General features: G+C 42.3%; 1 protein-coding gene across 5 annotated transcripts in view; it reads left to right on the top strand.

The window, feature by feature from the left end:
* The window catches only part of LOC112459372, a 95,709-nt gene that overhangs the window by 21,167 nt on the left and 60,175 nt on the right, over positions 1-14,367 (top strand). The window contains exons 1-2 of one of the 5 annotated variants that reach the window (XM_025023452.1): positions 10,018-10,407; positions 11,836-12,062. The exons of 2 other annotated variants lie outside the window; for them this stretch is intronic. The gene's annotated coding sequence lies outside the window, so the exon portion shown is untranslated. Of the gene's footprint in view, positions 1-10,017; positions 11,267-11,835; positions 12,063-14,367 lie in introns of those variants that run through there. 2 more of the 5 variants (XM_025023428.1, XM_025023464.1) reach the window with 2 other exon arrangements.

The following is a 14,367-nucleotide window of genomic DNA, read 5'->3' as shown; positions in this document are numbered from 1 at the left end:
CAAATTTCTACTTTTATGTATCTATAATCTATGCCCTTTGTTTCGTTCTTTGCACGCAACTAATAGAGTTTTGAAAACGCAGATCTAACTTTCAAACATTTTACGGTCATCGCTGCCGTTTCTGTTAATGACTCTTCGACGAACTCCTCTGGGTTGATTCTTTCTTGCGGAAAATTTAACGAGGAAGTTTCATCTGTCATGGCTCTTCTCGTTCTCACCGTGGAAATATTAATTCAACTGGGAAATTAATTTCTGCCCGGATAATGGTATATTCCGTGTAACATCCAGACACATACATACCGTACAAATCTATGTTATTTCTCAATGACAGCGTGTCTACTACTTACATCGAAACGTACGTTTTGCGAGACTCTCGTCATTTCCTTAGTAGTCGGGCATTCCTGGCGTCTGCAGAGACGACGGCGGTGTTTGCGAAGTCATAGTTATAGTTTGCTACAAAGCGAAGTGTGCGCGATGTGTTACACGTTTTGCTGCAACTCCTCGGCACTCCGCGGCAATTTGCATTCTGCGAAACCGGTTGTGGACGCAAATAAAATTGTTAAACGGGAACGAAGCGTATTGTCGTGCGTAAGAGGACATGTGCAGCTGGTACTACGTTTCCGCTTTGAAATTGCGTTAATTTCCCGAATGTGAATCCTCCAACCTCCATACGAACGCGTTGCGCCGCTAATAACTGATCGATGAGGAGTGAAAAGTAAAATTTGTTCCGCGCGATACAATTCTACCGTTAATTCCTCCTGAACGGGAAAAAATTAACATGCGTTATCAAAAATGTTATCTTAACTTCAACACGATCATAATCGTGAAAATATTTTCTTTTTGTTTTAAGCTAGTACATAAAGTTACAGAGAAAATTCTATCGCGAGAGATAAGCTGGGCTTAAAATCTAACTGAATGACGACGAAATTTCTCTCGATCGAGGTATCGCCGACGTGTCAGAGAGCTCCATCGGACTCAATAACGCGTTTGAAATTCAAAATTGTCTGTCTGGAATCCTTGTCGCCGCGTTTTCTCTCTCTCTCTCTCTCTCTCTCTCTCTTTGCGTGAAGTCACGCCGAGCGACTCCACAAAGCGCCGTAAAACAACGCCGTAAACCGAAAATCAACGTTTCGTCGCTCCTGACGTCGCCTTCGTTCGCCTGCTCTTTATGCACCCGCGGGCACAAAGAGTACAAAGTGCAGACTGGATCACTCACCGGAGTGTTTCGCTTCTCGCACGTTTCGATATTTCCTTGTGCCTCCGCGTGTAAAAAGCTCTATCCGCGAAACACGATGCGCGTCTCTTTATCTGTCACGATTTAACCACAAACGTTTGACCATAATTGGGCGCAAAATTACGACACAAATAATGTATCCGCGGGTTTGACTTTGCAATTAGGCAAATTATTATAATCCGACCATTTGAGATTTCCTCGTAATTGAATGACACCGTGACTCAGTGATTTCGGCCGGGAATCGAGAAGCGCACGGATGACTAAGCGAGTTTTAATTGCTGGTCGCACTTAATTTCTTTTTCTTTTCTTTTTACAACCGGTAACGCACTGACGTGAACATTTTAAGGCGCAATCTCGCTCTCGTCATAAAAGCTATTATCGCGCCGATCATGAGAAGGAAGATACCGGTGGACACTAAAATGGTAAACGATGCGCGACCCTGATTCTCCGTCAGCAGAACTGCGTAGTAGTAACGACTTTATCTCGAGGTTAAGTAAGACCATTCAGTTGTTCCAGTTATTCTTTATGGAATAATTACAAGTGCAGGGGGATAAAAACGAAAACAATATATTTTATATTTCTTGACAATGAAATCACAATGATAAAAAAATCTCTTTTTTTTTTATAAAAAAATGATTGAACTCATAAAACTCATAATTTCAATGAGAAAAAGGAAGCAATGTACATTAATCATTTAGTATCCTACATCAAAATGAGCTTAACACAGCAAATTTTTGTGCTAATCCTCTGTATTTTTTTAGTTCCGTAGTCACAGATACAAATAGATATTATTTTTGCAGTCCTGAAATCTTGGTTCTATCAAGTTCGTACTGGTTTTCGAACCGTGTTTCGGAACGGATTTCCTATCTAACACTTCCGATTTCCGTTCGCGGAAATTTCTCGCGACCATCGCGGCTGTAATCGAGGGTTGTGGCCAGGCTAGTACGAATGTCCATTAACCGGTCATTATCCTCCATTGCGTCACGCACATCGAGAGGTTCGCGTACCCCGACTGACCGAGCGCACCCTTTCACGCTGCCGATTTCTCTCTTTCTTCCTCTCTTTCTCTCCTTCGTCGCCGCTCTCCATCGCGAATATTAAAAGCGGCTGGTGTTTCGTTTCGTAAGGCTTGCGCAATCGCTCGCTCGCGCGCGCGATCTCTCTCTCTCTCTCTCTCTCTCTCTCTCTTCACGAAACGATACCTCACATTGTTAGCAGCCGCTGGCCTTCGCTGTGGGCTCCGAGGGGCGATCGATCCGCTCGTGCGTGTCCGGAGACGAGCCTAATCGGTCGAGATCCACGCGCCCGTTGCTGTTACGCTGGATCCTATACTACGTAGTATATCGCCGCGCGACGCGTCATACCCGACGTTCGACTCGACCTTGTTTGCGCACAGTCGATCACACAGGGACGTGCCGTGGGAACGAGCTTAGGACACTTTACGCACGTAAAGTCCACGAATGTTCGCTTCGGGGATGAAGTCGAGAGCTGAGATAGCACGAACACGCTTTAATGAAGCTGATTTAACCCTCGCGCTTCGACATCAAGGTGGATATAGTGGTGGTTTGATGACAATCCTGTGAGGTCAAGTGGAGTAATTGAGGACGTTGAGTAGATGGAACAGTACAATGATTGTCTAGCAATAAAATTGATTTGTATTAGGAAATCACAGAAAATTACGAGCATTGTGTCGTAGAAATTACACTAAGAAAAAAATACTTGAAAATTTATTTGTAGGATATAAGGTTTATTTTACAGAAATAAATCTCTTATTTAAATACGGCGAAATAAAATTTTATTTCTAGTAAATAAACCATATATTTAATTTTTGAAATAAGTATTATTTATTACAAATAATTGTTTATTTCTTCGGCATGAGTTGTTTAACTGTAAATATTAAACTTTCTTTAATTTTTATAAATCAATATATTTCTGACAAGTAAATTAAATTTCACTAGATAACTATATATTATTTCCTCTCACAATTTAATTGTGAAGAAATCTTAGACACATTATACTTATGTGACGACCTACGTCACTCACAAAACACATCCGCGCATTTTTAACTTGGCGGAATCATATGTACTAGCATCTAGTTAGCAACGATGTTGTTATTCTCGCCTCGCAAGGGGTCTGTTTATATATTATGGCTGAATGTATTTTAAATACGAGCAACGCTTTCTATCATGCGCCGCCTAACGATGTCGTCGCGAATTAGTTGCTGGTATATATAATTCCGTCGAGTTAAAAATGCACGGATGTGTTCTGTAAGTGGCATAGATCGCCACAATTTACAACAATGGAGCAAGATTCTAATAAGTAAATTTGCAATATAAGATATTACTTATTAGAGCAAAGTGACGCCTTTCAATGTTAACACGTTAAAAACATTGATCCTCAGCCAACAAAGCAGAAAAGCAAAAGTTTATCTGTATATTGACAGCCGTCTTACTTTGCTTTAATGAGTAAGATATTATGTTGGAAACTTATTTATTAGATTCCGGCTTTATCGTTGTAAGAACTTGTTCACACGAAGCGTTTTCTGCCGCGCGATTGCTGCCGCGCGTTAATGTTTGCACGAGACGTGCGCTGTCGCGAGGCGAGGTGCGACAACGTACGCGTGTACGCGAGTCGACGACGAGCGTCTATACGATACGCGCTTTGCGGCATTTTAGATCTATATACGAAATTCGCCGTCGCGCGTACGCCGTTCCGCGGGTATGCACGCGTTCTTGCACTTTGTCTCGCGATAACGTGCGACTCATGCGAACGTTGACACACGGCGGCAATCGCGCGGCATCCGCGAGACAGAAACGCCTCGTGTGAACAGGCTCTAAATGTAATGTGTCTATAAGATTGTTTCACTTTGTCTTTCACTTTTCGAACTAACATTCAACTTAAAACACTGTACACTCAACATAAATCACAGACAGTCACCACAGAACGACAACGCACCGCGCCACGACCACCGCTAGTCCGCCATATTGCACGATGTGAATCAGTAAGCTAGAAATTTAAGTTTGATCCAAACAAGTGAGCATTTGTTTCCAAGACGTAAATTTAGTTTCCGGAAATAAATGTCAATTTCTATAAATCCTATTCTATTATAACAAGTATTTTGTTGCTATAAAAAAATGTAAGTTTGCCGCAAGTAGATTTATTTTTTCAGCTATAAATAAATAAAAATTTTTTTACAATTAATAAGAAAAATTAGGCATATTTCACAGAAATGTATATTCTGTCATCATAATCAAATTTTTTTATAGCCAACAAATATCGAAGAAAATATCACAAATAACATTTGTTTCTGAATATTTCGACTTTTTTCTCTCAGTGTATTAAGAAAATAATTAAGAAATTGTCACTATTTATGTCGTCGTTGAAAACAATAAATAAGTGAAAATACGACATGATACACAATCAAATTACAAGCAGGGAATCGCCGTAATCGGCTAGGACTGGATCTTGGTTACCTATAATATTATTTGAGTGAATTGTACGTAAAACTTCACTCAAATAATATTATAGGCAGCCAAGATCTCCAGTTCTGACCGATTACGGCGTTTCCCTTGTAATTTGATTGTCGTAGAAAAATTACCCTTTGCTCTCCACTTGAAAAAGGATTATCTTGATTCACCTCATATTTTTCAAATATTCGGTAAAGTTTGAAAATATCATTTGTAAAACATTTTTCCAATATTTATAAAACAAAGAAAAAGGTTATGTTATTCGCGCGCAATTAGTAGAATTTTTATAAACGTTCTAAAGTTGTTAATTTTTATGAATGATATGTATAGACTAACAGTTTCAAATCTGCTCTCCAAATTTTCTTCATATGCAATATTGGCCTTCTATTCTTCAAGTGATATAGTTTTCTTCTATTAACTCTGATATTTCGTTCAATTTTATTTCGACCCATTTTTATTTTTAAAATACGTTGTTTCCACCATAGATATCGTCGCAAGTATTTTTAAATTGAGCGAACATTTTTCAGGTTTTTATTTTTATTTATGTATCTCTGTAAAATACAAAAAAAACGATATGTTGGATCAAAGCCACAATCAAACATGATAGATGTTCGTTTTAACTAGAATATACATATATACAGGAAATTAATATACTGCACCGCGCTATTCACTAATTTGTCACTTTTATCCGTTTTGTATATAAATCCGTTTTGTATTGCAGCATGATAATTAGTACATGACCGCGATATAGGTGGAAAATTATGTGAATTTCTTCGCTCAAAGATCCTCTTTCTCGCTAACTCCGCTGAAAGTTCACGAACCGAAATGACTGTTCTGGTTTGCAAATCGCAGTGTCTCCGGCCCACAATCCGTCGTCACGCACCGAGCCGACGCCGACCTATTTGCGAAAACTGTCTCGCATTTCTATTAACAAGTTTCGCGCGCGGACGGACGAGTATGCTCCCGTTATCGCGGAACTTGCATTTTCGAGTCGACGCCCACCCTTTAACCCTTTTAATTGCAGCAACACCGCGCATGGTTGTGCTCGCCGTTTTTCCGACTAAAATTGGTCCATTTAACTCTAACTGTAATTTGATGGTCCCTCTTTTTTTTTCGAGAAAGTGTCTCTACGCTGTTTTAGTTCAATATCATACTCGTTGCTGACAATAACGAAGGTAGATTCATTCCTGATGCTTGATCGTTAATAATGCATGTTTCTTGCATTTATTCATCACGTGACGTTTGTATTATAAATATTTTCTGCCCCAAATCGTCCGTGATATAGCTAAAATAAATTGTCAATTTGGACGAGAGAGATTTATCGATATTTCTCTTTCCGCATGACAAATAGGGTTCGAAACGCGAAAAATCATAATATTTTGGCGCGAATAAATGAATAAAGAGATTAATTATAATTGATTGGTTTACGTAATAGTTTTTAATATGCAACGCATAAAAATTATGCTTATTGGTTTACATGATAAACAAAGAATGATGCAAAATGTTACTTTGTAAATTGGTACCTTTAAAAAAAAAAAGAATCCTGTTAATCAAGATATTAAGAAAATTATTATGATTATAATATTCATTTTTCGATTATATACTTTCTTCGTCAATCATTTTTAATCCTAAAATTTGTATTCTATTGTTTTTTATTTAATTTGAAACACTGATATCAATTTATTTATTTCATGTCATTTCTTTTGTATATACGTAAAAAAAAATCGAAAATCAATTTCAATCGTTTTTTGTTAGCGCTTTACAACATTGTGCTTCGATATTTTGCAACGAAACGGCCTTAAAACAAGTCGAGGGTTAAAAAATGGTCTGTCTGACGTGAGTTGTAGCGTAACCGTAACTGAGTGTTTATTATCGGGTTGGAATATTGCGGGTGTTCGAGAGACGGCGAGAGAAAGAGAAAGAGACGGCGGATACGACACGTGAAAGCGTGTTAAATCGCGCGATTGACTGTCGCACGCGAGAAACGATCCTCCCGTCGTTACCTCGCCCGACGAGAAGGAATTCTGTGCCTCGTGTACACGCACGCGAAGGTGCGACGGTTGCGAGACGCATACAAGATCCGGCGGGCTACTTTACAACAACGATTATGACCGCGGGACGATATATTGTGTTTTCGGAGCTGGACTTTGATAGCAGGATCAGCCTCCTTATACCGCTCCGCGCTCTTGCCACGCTCAGCAATACGTTAACTCCCTGAATGGCTCGACGAATTTCAGGGAAATACGGCGCTGTCTTTTTGCATGGATACAATATATTTACTTATCTATGTACATCTCATTATACATATTTTATCCATATTTATTTTAGTTTTTTATATCCATATACAGATACAAGAAATGCTTTATTTTTATCGAGCATAATTATGCTAGGCGAGAAAGTAAGTTCTATCGAGCATAATTATGCTATATAGGCGAGAAAGTAAGTTTTCACGTACATCAAATATAAATTATTAAAACTTTTTTTATATTTTAAACATTTAAACGAATATGTACACACAATTTTTGCAAGAAATCTAATTCTATTTACAAAATTTAGTTTTACAATTTGATGTATAAACGTGTTATGTAAGAAATATAAATATCTTAATGGATTCATAACAATTATATATCGCATAGAGTTTGTTATATTAAATAAATCTTTATTAGATGCATAAAATTATCAAAAAGACAAAACTAGCGTGAGACATCCTCGTTTAACAATCCTCGCAGATACATTTTATGTTTGATATTACAAGCAATTGTGAAAATATCACGTAAATTATTACCTGAAAGCACAATATTTCTGCACACCTCTCTGACGCAATAATGAAAAAGTATTATTCGCAGCGGACGCAAACGACGATGCTCAGTTTTGTTAAGTAACGCGCGATAATAACTCCCTTCGGCCAGGTTTTAATTGCCACCCTATGGGATCTCGCATTCGTCTATCGTACGCAGCAGGTAACGTAAAGGCTAGTTACGCCGATTTAAATAGATCGTGATCGCACCGGCCCCGTCATCGGACGAGATCGAAGGTGGAGATTCGTCCCGGCTTCGTAGCCGGTTAATTATAATGAATTATTCATAGTATCGTTAGACGTCATGGCATCGTCAGGTCGACTAGGCTGTCTCTCTCTTCTTTCTCTCTCTTTCTCTCTCTCTCTCTCTCTTTCTCTCTCTCACACACACACACACTTTCCATCTCTGTCCCCAACTGAGCCCGGCGCCGTGAGACGTTAAATCGTGGTGAAGCTGAGCGAAAGAACAAGAGGGAGAAGGGACCCCGTAGGGTAGGTAGAGTAGGTAGGTGTACTCGCGCGAGCATAAATTACACCTTCGGGAATCATATTAAGTTGAGGACGCGCACGGATATACTATTTACGAGCGAAGCCGGTTGCGAGCGACACGATAATTAGCGTCGATTAGAAGCCTTTTCGACGCTGTCCGATGAAACGCTTTAATTATCGATTATGGGGGCTGCGCCACCGATACCGCGCGTCCGCCCGATCCTTGAGAACGTCGCTCGGAGGACCGTCGCTCTCTCCTTCCACGTGCATACACACCTTTGTGAATATCTCTTTCTCTCTTCTCTTTCTCTCGTTATAAAACGCCGCGCGGCGTCTCGGTTGCTGCACGCTCATTATTAAGTAGCGCATGGAGCGCAAGGCGCGTGCTAGTTTGTAGGTATGAAAGTTACCGATGAGGGAACACGGCCGAGCCCCGAACTCATCAATTCGGGCAAAACTTTGTCAGTACTATATCCGGTGACTCGACACTCGGGGAATAACGGTAATGCTTCGTTCGCGCCCAATTGCCTTTTAAAGCTATACGCCGAACTTCTCAAAGTCGAAAGACTACTTTTCTCTCTCTCTCTCTCTCTCTCGCTCTCTCTTTCTCTCTCTCAATCTCGTAACATACCTAACTTACAAAATTATGATGGGTGGAAAGGAATGTTTATAATGGAAGGTGACGATAAATTAAACGCTACAATGGTGCGGAAATTTTGGGAGGGTCTCGGAAGATTAATCAAACATTTTATTTTACGAAGAAAATCTCTTTTGTAATTTTGTTTCTATAATTCTGTGTACTTCAATTTAATTAAAAAGTAACTTAATCGACATCAAAGCTTCTAACAAAGAGATGGTCTGTAAATAATTAAATTAACAGAAGCTTAATTTTCTGTAGACTCTAATCGAACTTTTGCCGTAACAGAAATTTGATTTGCGGCCTGATTGCGCAGGTTTGTTTTTAAAAGCTGAAAAAGCTACGACAAAAGTGATTGCCTTTATCGAGTTTTCGCTAAGTGAGAATTGACACACACACGAGATCGCAAAATTCGAAAACGCTCTGTTTAGTATAGGAGATATCGTTACGTACCTACTCGTATTAAATTCTATGCTTGAAGTTGATGCGTTGCTATCGCTACGTAGAGCGTCTAACAAGGGTTGGCACGAAGCTAAAGCAAACACTAAATAATTCATTAACCTTTCAATAGCCCTATAGTGGCAAACACACATGCGGATTGCACGCATGGCTGGTCTTCGAAAAGTTGAAAATCAAAAGCAGACTGCTGGAAAACGCGATATCGAGATATCAAACACACGTAATCGCGGCTCCGTCGTTGGCCTCAATAAATCGCTACCTGTATGGCATAAGCTGTCACGTCGATAAAATTCGGTGTTTTATTTGGTAGAACGGTTTTAACGCTTCTGCATTTGATTTTTCTCGTTTTCTCTTCAGTTCTCTGGATGTGCAATCATCAGAGTGATGCTCCTACAATTTGAATTACAATAAATTAGATTTTGTTAATTACGCATTTTAATTCTTATCTCAGTTTGTACCCCGATATATTACGCTTAATATCAAGTTAACTCCATCAGATACATTTTCATTAAGCGAAAATCAACTTCGGATTTACTAAGAAATCTCTAACTGCAGAGAAAGCGCGATAGCTCCGGAACTCTCGTGTAAACAGGATAACAGGAAGGACAACAGGAAAGTACAAGAAGTGTTACAAGAAAACGGAGGAAACGAGACTGGAGGGAGGGATGCTATTTACTCTCGGTTTTCGGGGACGTTACTGTACACGAAATTTTCCAACGGGCGAGAGATCGGAAGAGGATGGTTACGTGGCAAGTTCGTGTAAAAGAGTACGGGAAGCTCGTCATCTCCTCCACCCTAAAATCGAAATCGTTCCGCAGTCGACGTTACGTGCCCGACGCAACGACGCCAAACACCGTAATCTGCTTCCTACACGCGCGTACAGCCAGCGGTCACTTCGTCTCGCCGCCGCGCCGTTGGCGGCCTCAAGCAATGTAAACGTACACATAAAAGACGTACATGCACGGTCGCCAGAACGATGAACGAACGGCGCTGTCGTGTTGGCACCGTACGCGTGAGATTAAGTAGTGGTATAGCGGCGCGTAGCGTTGCCGGCGCGTTGCGTCGCGACGACGACGTGGATCGCCGTCGCCGTCGCCGTTTGTCGCGGGTAGCAGTGGTGGTGGTGCGACGTGGTGGGATGCGGCAGCAGATTCGTACGTGACTCGGTGCGGCAGGCAGGATTCCAACCGGCGCTACTCTCGACTTTACGAACCAACAGATCAGTCGAGTCGCGAACCTCGCGGAACGAGCTGCCGCGTGCGCGTGCCTCTATCTCTTTTCATCTTGTGTTTCTCCTCTCTTCCGTTCTCCTCCGAGTACCGGAGTAGGTACTCCGTCTGTCCCTCTCTCTTTCTTTCTCTCTCGCGCTTTCGCTCTCCGTCCCGTTCTGTCTCTCGCGGATTCGCTTTTACGTTGTCATTTGTTCCTCTCCTTGTCGCTCCTGTCCGTCTCGCGCTCCGTGATTTCTCTCCTCTTCGTTCGCTCCTCGTCTCCCTACCCGCCGTGGGATAGAGACCGTCTCTCCGTCTCCGTTCCGTCCGCGAGCGCCTCGCGTATTCCCTTCTGCGTCTCACCTGCCGCCTAGCCCCGTCTCGGTCACGTACACCACTGACTTCATGCTCGTCTTCCTCTCGCCCGCGGCCGCGAAGCACGTATATACGACGTACGGCGCGGCGGCTGGCAGGCCGCCGCCGTCGCCGACGAGGAACACCGAGCGGGTACGAGTCCGGTCGAGAGCAGCGCGGCACTCGCGGCAACTCGCGCGCTCACAGGACCCGCCGCCGCCGCGAATATCACCTGCCAAACGCAGTGGATGCGCGCACTGAATCGTTGATCGCCCGCGTGAGAGACACTGCTAGACGACGTGACGTTCCACCCTCGGCGACGATAACGAGGCTCGCGATATCGTTATCGCGGCCGCAGATTAACAAGGGGAAATCCCGGCCGGCCTCGCGTCTTCCTTCTTCGGCCGCGCGTTCTTTCGCTCGAGCGCGCCGATCGCAGGCCGCGACTCTCTCCGCTGATGATCCACACCGTTTCGCGTTAGGATTGGCTTCTCTCTTCGAGCGCGCATCTTCCAGGAAGCCAGGAAAGCCGATCGATCTTCATCGCGTAAACGATCCGCACAGTTGGCGGAGTGCGTCGCGTCGTAGCGACTTTTGCGCGTCACGCTGTGATGCAAGGTGTGTTTACATCGCGAAACTTTCATGCTAATTTTCCCCGACTGTCATTAATATCTTTCGCCTCGGCGTATTACGCGTGAACGTGATAATTCTGGGTAGTTAATGCTCATCTTACGGTACGTTTTGCTCAAACAATTGACAACTCCGTGTCATAAACTCCTGTTTAAACGTCAAAGTTAGCCGTGCAGCACGACGTCGAATGGTTGTTTATCAAAACTTATTTTACACGCAAATCCGGGAGTTACCGCGAGAACGAAAACCACAACGTTCTCGAGACTGCACCTGAGACTCCGCGCCGCATTCGTCGCGCCGCATAACAGGAAGCTCCGCGTAAAACCCACTTGCTCCTTTTCTTTTTTCAGCCTACCGTCTACCGTCTACGTCAGTGTGATTAGCCGCACCGGTTATCTGAAATTCAAATCGCGCTATTTCCATTGTACGTGGCCGAGCGCGGAGAGCATTTTTTCACGTATCTTTTGACATTTAGGCGCATACGAGAGGTGTCTCATTTTACGCGTCTCTTCTGCAACCGTCCGATCGGTGTGCTTCTTTGTTGAGGAAATCCTCAGTTTGTTTTAGCGAGTCAATCAGGTTTGGCGTTCGCAGGCCGTCGAGTCGCATCGTCGTCGTTCTCGGGATCATTCCCTGAAGAGGATAAGCCGCGCTCGCACGCTATCATCGCACGTCGAGTGGGGGGTATACATTGTAAATTACCGTTCTTGCCGGCAGCCGTACTTAGGCGCACCTGGGCACGGCGGAAGGTGCAAATGGTCTCGAATTGCTCGGGAAGAAGGAGGTAATAATAGCGCCTACCATTTGATACCTCCGTCGTTTACCGCTAGTGGTTGAGAATTATAGGCGCGCGCGTCGATTTGTCCGATAGATAATTTCCACGTGTAATCCGCTTCTCTCCGCGCCGCTTTTACTTATGCGTTTTCGAAACGACACGAGGTGGATCGGCGAGGCGCTTTTCGCTCGCGTGGATTTCGCGCACGGCGTCGCGTGAAAAAAAATCCGTGCATTGCACGGCGAATGATTCCTGTATCCGTTATAAAATAAGCCGAAGGCGATCGCGCGTTTCTGAAATCGATTGGATCTATCGCCGATATACGGAATCGGAGCCGCGATCGGATATGACCGACGCTTAGATCTGCACCGCGTCGCAAATCTGATAAATCTGATCATAATTTTGACTTCGTTTTCCTGCAGGCAGGCATCGGTTAACGTGTAACGTGTAACGGCAGTTTTGCAATTAGAGTATTTTTTGGAAACGTTAGATGCGTTTTTACATCAATTGAATTTATTTAATCGTGTCAGTTACATATCAATTTACATCGATCCAATTACGCCATTTATTTTTTTCAACGTTCTGAGATAATTGAAAAATTTGTGGTTGTTTTGTTATTAGTTCCATTAACTTAACTGCATGTCGTTAATTCACCTGAGCATATTTGTTTGTCGATAATTTAGTCATAACAGAGCATATGGCTCCATAAAGTCTTGATATCTATGTTGTGCGTTTGTATAGTATATAACTTGTTACGTAACAAATTACTGAAATTTCATTGCCTATGTAGGGGGAGTGTTACGAAACATGTAGAGAATTTCGCATCGGAACAATTAGCGTAGGGTTGGGTTCTACGTTAGAATACCCGTAGGGTGTTACATTAGGAGGCCGCCAATTAGGAACACGTTTGATTGCTAGTTAACTTGTTAGAAGACACGCTATTCCTGAACTAAGCTTAACCGAGTCATTTCGTGATCGAATACTCCCTTCGAAGTGTCCGTACACTTAAAATCTAGTACAGTTCTCTGATATAAATGATATAATGATACGACTGAAGAAAGGGATTGTTGGAGACAAATAAAACAATCAACAAATAAATGCACAAAATAATTATTATAAACTACGAAGCAAAGCTGTAGGAGAGAGGAAAGTTATTAAGAAAATTAAATCTTTTATTGCCTTGAGAATATTTTTGTGAGCAATTATTCGCATGTATTGTACAGCCTGTATTTAGCAACGACAAGTAAAACGTCTTAAAAGGAGATTGGTCAGCTCTCCTTGCGGGGAGGCGGCGCGCGGCAGGGAAAAAGCATATAGGTTAGATTTTCGTCGCGTGAAATAAACGAATTTTAGCAAATAAATATGTGGAATGCATTTAATTGCTGTTTCTTAAGGTTTAAAAAGAGTTGTTTGTACAATTGAAACCCAAATACGTTATTATCCACATTGAAATGTGGAAATAATAAATGTGGTCCTGTTTTATTTTTACAATTTTTTGATAACTATAAAGACGAATCATTTCAGTCTTCGAGAAAGTTCTTCCTAAATATGTAAAGAGTTATTTGCACCTATTTTCACTAAATTCTTATCATTTTTAATATGCTTTCGAGAGTTACATTACAGGTTAGGTAACATTTTTGCTGTGTCACCCGTGTATAAGAGAGAGACAAGAGTATAACTTCAATAATTAATTACTCGACAACCATGCAGACGATTGTCTTCAACTTTGGCATGGACAACAGATTCCCTTAGATGAATATTCTCTATAAATTTGAACTAATTCTTATCCAAATTGATTTGACGAACCATCCTCCTCAAGTTGTGCTTTATTCTCGATGCACAAAGAAATCTGTTTGCACATTTCATGAACGCTTTGTACACAGCTTCAGCTCTTATCTGTAAACGCGTCGTTTCGCGCGAGGCGTCGTTTGACGCGTGCGCGCGCGACGATCGGCGAGTTCTTCGTGTCGGGAAAATGATGCAACTTGTTGACGCCGGCCTGTCTTTATATAAGTTCCGAGTGACGGCGCATTTATCTTTCACTCTAAACGCTCGGCGATATCGTCGGGATACGGATTCGCCGGGAGAAACTGATTTTCGCGATAGAAAGTCGAGAAGACTCGAAAAAGGTTGCGGTCAACCCGAGCAAAATTTTGCAACGCAACCAGACAGATTCGCACGCGTATCGAAACAGCCGACGTTTTCCTCTTGGTATCTTATTCCAGAATCTCTTCTTGTAAGTGCTATTTAAGGCTTTTGCGTCTGAATCACGAAGGGGATCCGCGCCTCGTCGATCCGGATGAGATCACGCCGC

Source organism: Temnothorax curvispinosus, unplaced genomic scaffold (assembly GCF_003070985.1).
Source record: "Temnothorax curvispinosus isolate PA1 unplaced genomic scaffold, ASM307098v1 QBEX01000981.1, whole genome shotgun sequence".
NCBI lineage: Eukaryota > Metazoa > Arthropoda > Insecta > Hymenoptera > Formicidae > Temnothorax > Temnothorax curvispinosus.
Note: the sequence above shows the minus strand (reverse complement) of the source record. Positions and strands in the feature narration are given on the sequence as shown.